This window comes from Desmodus rotundus, chromosome 6, assembly GCF_022682495.2.
Source record: "Desmodus rotundus isolate HL8 chromosome 6, HLdesRot8A.1, whole genome shotgun sequence".
NCBI classification, from domain to species: Eukaryota; Metazoa; Chordata; class Mammalia; order Chiroptera; family Phyllostomidae; genus Desmodus; species Desmodus rotundus.
The window spans coordinates 32,757,204-32,763,457 of record NC_071392.1 but is presented as its reverse complement, the minus strand read 5'-3'; positions in this window follow the sequence as shown (position 1 = coordinate 32,763,457).

Below are 6,254 nucleotides of genomic sequence, written 5' to 3'. Positions count from 1 at the left end.
GTGCTCATCAGCTAATAAGATACTATTTTTCTTTGATAAAAAGAAACTACTTGTCATCTATGAGAGAATTTTCTGTCAGAAGTCTTACATGGCAAGATTACCATGTTAATATTTTTCCTAAGATGAAGTTTCATGTGAGAGATGATTTCTTTAATGAAGAGAGGCAATCATTCCTATCTATAGGGGAGACCATTTACACAGCAAGTAAAGAGAAATCCAAATTTGAAATTAATGGCATACAAGAGAGCAGTTCTCACAGCCCAAGATAAGCCCATAGAGGTTTACTGGGAGGATAATTACTTCCTTTATATCTCAGAAGGGATAAAAATAAAAGGGATAAAAGAGGTGGGAAAATCATCCCCAAATAAATAATCAGTTATTGTAATAGAAAAGTGGTAAAGTGAAAAAAAATTATTTTAACACCTTCTCCAGCTGCCCATCACTAAATTATTAATTAAGAAGAGAGCTCTGGCTGGTGTGGCTCAGTGGATTGAGTGCCAGCCTGCAAACCAAAGGGTCACAGGTTCGATTCCCAGTCGGGGTACATGCCTGGATTGCAGGCCAGATTCCCAGTTGGGAGCTCTAGAAGCAACCACACACTGATGTTTCCCTCTCTCTCTCCCTCTCTTCCCCTCTCTCTAAAAATAAATAAATAACATCTTCTGAAAAAAGAAGAAGAGAAATGACAAGAGTTTGGAATCCTGCAGAGACACGCACAAAAAAAGAATAGAAAATAATCTGTTTATGTTTTACTCAAACCTCATTCCAGTCCCAAATTTCAAATTTCCCAAAAAGGGAATATTGCAGAACATTGAATGACAAGTTATAGCTGATACATCAAGATCAAGTAAATGCTTTAGTAAGATGCCAGACCCAAATTCAGGTTTTTAAAGGAAATGATCACAAAATTCTTGGGCCGCTAATGTTCTCCAGCTCCAATGGGCAGGGAGTAGAGGTCCCTTCCTCATGCTCATTTAGATGTACAGAGTCTCCAAGAATCCTGTGGAGAGCGCGTGTGCTGTCTTACCCTGCCGTGGTGAGGCATAATGACTATAGTAGTCTGCCAATACCTTCCCAGAGAAGAATATTCTAGCTGGTTAATTTATAATGTAGTAGAAATAAAGACTACATGAATATGCTAAAATAAACATTTTGAATTATTGAAAATATCTAAGAATTCTATTTATTGTAAATGGTTACTGCTTCATGAAGTATCAGTAACAAGCACCAAAGAAAATGGGCTAGGTACATGAGAATCCTGAATACATTACCAACTTGCCTGCTGTGTGAGCACTCCTGTTTCCGACAAGCAGGAAGCATCATTATCAAAGGCCCTTCTGATAATTCCACTGCCATTCTTATACCTGTAGATGCTTAAAAGGAAGTATAAAAAAAGAGTAACCAATGACTCCTAGTATAGCAATAGCCTCTTAAAATTTATTCCTCTAGTACAAGTGGTTGATAATGGGTTGCGGATGGGGGGGGGGGTTGTTCTTAAAAACATAATTAACTAATTCTTTGGATTTCTATAAATATTTCTAAGAAAATAATCTCTCAATGATATCCTTCAAATTAAAACAGGATGCATTAAGAGCAAAGCAAATTCATGTTCCATAGGAATAAGTTTTCCCTACTCACTATGAATTCAGGTATCAGAAATATGAAAATTTGCTTCTTTCTTTCATTGACACCACTACTCTGCTTAATTATTCTTGCTCCTTAATTCTAAAAATCATGGCAGTTTTCTAGCACATACCTCTGTGTGAGGGATAATTAGGAACTCAGTAATTGTTATATGAATGGATGAATGATCAAACCACAAATACCTAGGAAGAAAGGCAGTAAGATAAATCTACTTCCATTTTCTTTGAATAGGTTTTATTTTCGGACAAAAATTAAGTGACCTGAGGCTTTCACTTTGACAATGCTACATTTTAATTTAGAGAGTTGAAGAGCTTAGCTGGTATATACCAGTAGGTCTCATTTGTTCAATCTACTTACCTTTATCTAGAACTTGATTTAATTGTACAGTGTAAGACCCCAGCTTATAATGGTTCTCAGAGTAACAATATTTTCAATAGCATGAAACTAAAAGAATATTTGATGTCACTTTAGGGGATTATAAGGCTAATGAATGAAAATAACTCTATGCCCTACTTCAGGTGATTCATATGTCATATGTTAGCAATCCAGCTCCTGTCTTTCTTAAGAATAAATTAATTAACTAACAAATATTCAGAGACTATATACTGAGTCCAAGGCCTGAGCCATATGGACGCTGTTAAAATATATAAAAAAGGATGAGATGTAGGCAGCTAAATAGTTGGAGATGGCAAACTATCCAGCTTTTAAAAAAGATCTTTTCAAGTTTGAAGTGGCAAAAGATATAAGAACAGAACTTCTAAGAAAGCAACTTCATAAATATTCCTAACTGGAACATGGATGTAATGGCTGGAACTATAGCAGCCATTCTGAGACCATAAGGGGTCTTGAATATAGTGATATGATCAAATCTGTTATTTAAGGGGGAAAGGCTCCTCTGGAGATCATTATGGATAAAGGATTACAGTGAAGAAGAGCTTGGGTTATATTATTATTTTTGTGTATGAAAGCTGGTGAAGGCCTGATGACAGGTTATAGAATCAATAAAATAATTAAGGTTAGAATGAATCTTAAAGAAGCAGTGGAAGTTGTGATGTTGTGTTATATTAAGGAGACCAAGAAGGTCCCTCTATTTCCACATATTTCCCACACTGAAGGCTCTCCTACACCAAAGCTTGAATTTCTTTCAGTAGATGCTGAAGCCTTTTACTTATCCCCCAATTAGTCACAAAAACTAAAAAGTAAATGATCTGAGAGAATTAACACACTGACCTAAAATCATGTCAACTTGTAAAATACAGGTCTCACATCCATGTCTGAGATCCAATTTTCATGAGCAGTATGAGAAGAAGGCAGAAGGCACTTAGTACCAGTAGTGAGAAGCAGCAATTATACAGAAGGGGGCCGGGGGGTGCGTAAAAGGGAAGTATGAACAGTAAAAACTATTATTTCAACATTTTGTCTCTGGAATCATTTCAGAAAAGGAAATGCAAAGAGGAAGCATTTGGTTCATAACTACTAGTAAATCCAATTTAATGATTACTGCTTGCTAATCTATAATATTCATAACAAAAATTATAGATGAAGAGTAACAAAAAGTTAATCTTATAGCATATGCTGAGGTAAACCATTTACCTCTTCAGTAACTATGTTAATATAGATAAGTGGGATGAATAATATGTAGCAGCAAAATTATGTCTATGGTTCTACATGTAGTGATGTACTTTAATTTATATGTAGTATAGAAAACTTCCTGGGAATTTGAGTACAGTTATTATCTCATAAAAAGAAACTTGAATACTCACTTACAAAAGCTTATTTATATCACACACCTAATCTTCTTCTGCATCTGGGTTAGGCCTGTGGTCTATGTCACAGGAACCATCTGACCTAAGCAGATCTGAGAGACCTGCCTGTCCATCAAAAATCTCTTCCACTGGCCTGCTATGGTCCCCCCAAATTCCAGCAATAGAGTTATTTCTTCTAAGTGAAGTAACCAGAAGCTGTTTGGTAGGCAATTATTTTTACTAGGAGTAATATTATGCTGATGCCACCTAGAAATATCTTTTTTTTTAAGATTTTATTTATTTATTTTTAGAGGGAGGGAGAAAGAGAGGGGAAAAACATTGATGTGAGAGAGAAACATTGATTGGCCAATCGGGGATGGAACACACAACCCAGGCACATGCCCCAACTGGGAATCAAACCAGCAACCTTTGCTTTGCAGGACGATGTCCAACCAACTGAGCCACATCAGTCAGGGTCACCTAGAACCATCTCGACATGATTAATTAGTTAGGCTGGCTTGCCACTCCTGGCTAATGTACTCGAAATAAAGTATGGGCTGAGTAAGTTTTGACATGAGAGTAAAGAAAGAGTAATGCCTACCAGAGAAAAAAGCCCACTTTATGAGTTCCCTTGTGAGCCCTGGGAAATGCGTTTTTTGGTGTGGAGGGTGAGACCCCGTCACTTCTAGAAAGTAAATGAACACCAGAGAGAGTGGTGTGAAACTGATGACAAACTCTACCTTTGCTGTTTCACTTACAGCCTCTCTAAGCTAGTTATGTTGACTCCTCTTGGACAAGCAGAACCAAAGTACGACAGACAAAAAGTGGAGATCTAATTAAGAAGGTGAGAAGGCTTCAAGATCAATTTAGATAACCTACAAAGGAGAGAATCAAATTAGACAACTTTCCTTTTAGCCTGCTGACAAAACAGTTAAACATCATAAAATATTGGATTTCTGAATTACATATTTGCTCATTTTATTCTTAAAATACTTATACTAAAATGTGTATTAAACTAAATGTAATGTGTCCAGGAATGGATCCTGGAACAGAAAAAGGTTATGGTTAGTTGAGACACTAGTGAGATGAAGTCTGTAGTTTAGTTACTAGTATTGTACCAACGTTATTTTCCTAGTTTTCACAGGTGGTCATAGGAGATGTTTACACTTGAATAAAGGGTCTACGGGAAATCTTCGGGCTACCTTTATAACTTTCCTGTAAATTTAAATTTATTCCAAAGTAAAATGCTTATTTAAAAATGTTTTTAATTAGAATAACTCTATTTTATATTAAACATTTTAAAAATCAAATTGTGAGTTATGCCAGTGGTTCATTTGGGACTATCATGCCTACTATGCAAAATTCTTTACAGCCACTAAGTTTAATAGTTCGGCTGTACTTTAATCTTCTGAGCAACAATGGGGAAGGCATTCCGTCCTCTCAATGGCAGAAGTGGTAGTATTTTCTTTACTAAAGACTTCTGCATCAGGTTGGATAACACCTTGGGTCATTTCACCTCATATTCATTTTAGCCACACATTCTAAAGAAGACAATTTCCAGGCTCATGTTTCTTTTACTATCTGGTAACCAGAGCTCTAATAAATGCTTCAGGCCCTGACCATATTTTGTTCAAGAAAAATATTATAATTTTTCATTTTGAGATTTTTTATATCAATTTCCCATTTACATTTTATTTTCTATTACCATGTTTATATATAAAATGGGAAAGAAAATAATGTGGGCTTGTGTTCACTAATAAGAAATAAAACCTTAGAAAATAAATAAATATATTGGGGTTAACACGATTCTGACATAAGAAGACCTAGTAGTAAAGATAATAATCCAAAAGGCCGCAAATTTTTTTTTGATCTTTAGTTTTCTTCATGGTGTAGTTTTATTGGTTTTTCCACAATATTCAGATGTGCAAGAAATTTCACAAGAGAACAAGTCAGCAGGCTCATAAGAAGGCAGCAAATTCTTCACAAGTCAACGGGCTCTTGAACCCACAAAAAGACAGAAAGCAAGAGTAAGATTATAAAATCTTAAAGAAGAAATTCCATCACAATATACTCTTATCAAGCTCTACTGCAAAATTAACACAAATATCAATGTTAATTACATTTTGTCATGTATTATTTGGGCTTGCTTTAAACTCATATACTGATAGGGAGTCTCATTTCATGCACAAAATCTGTTGTGTGCCTGGTTCCTTTAACAGAACCACAGTTGAACATTGCCAGTGTGGAAAAATATTAAGCAAAGCTAAACAACCGTAGGTTAGTAAGCTTTTGCTTGATGCTTCTGAGTAATAATAGTCATCAAACTGATACTTAGAAATAATAAAAAGACATTGTTATCTTGATCATCTCATCCTAGTTTAAACACCAAACATTGTAGAAAGCATACATATTTGTTAGTTTTCTAATTTAACTTAATCACGATGGTCAATGTTTTAGGGTCAAAAGGTAACTGCCCCAATTCTATTTTGACATCTGCCATGTGTCCAAAAGGCAGCAAATGTTTTCAAGATTAAACATCTACACAGTGACAACCTAATGTCCTGATTTATTAATCATTCCAGGTTAAGTGACAATCACAGCTTTATTGACTGGTGGGGGAGAAGGAGGCTCGGTAGCAGCAAACGATTCAAGACCGTTTCCACGTCGTGTATTTCCAAAGAATCACTGTGATAAACGAGGGGTAAAAAGGTGAAAAGGATTGTAGAAATTAACAGTCTCTGTGGTTAAGGAAGATTTTAACACTGGCAGTGTGGTGCAGGGTCGCCCACCATGGCTGTGAGCATTTTTCACTGCACGAGGGCGTGGGGAAAGGTGAGGGGGGCGAACCCACCTGGCAAGCCAGGT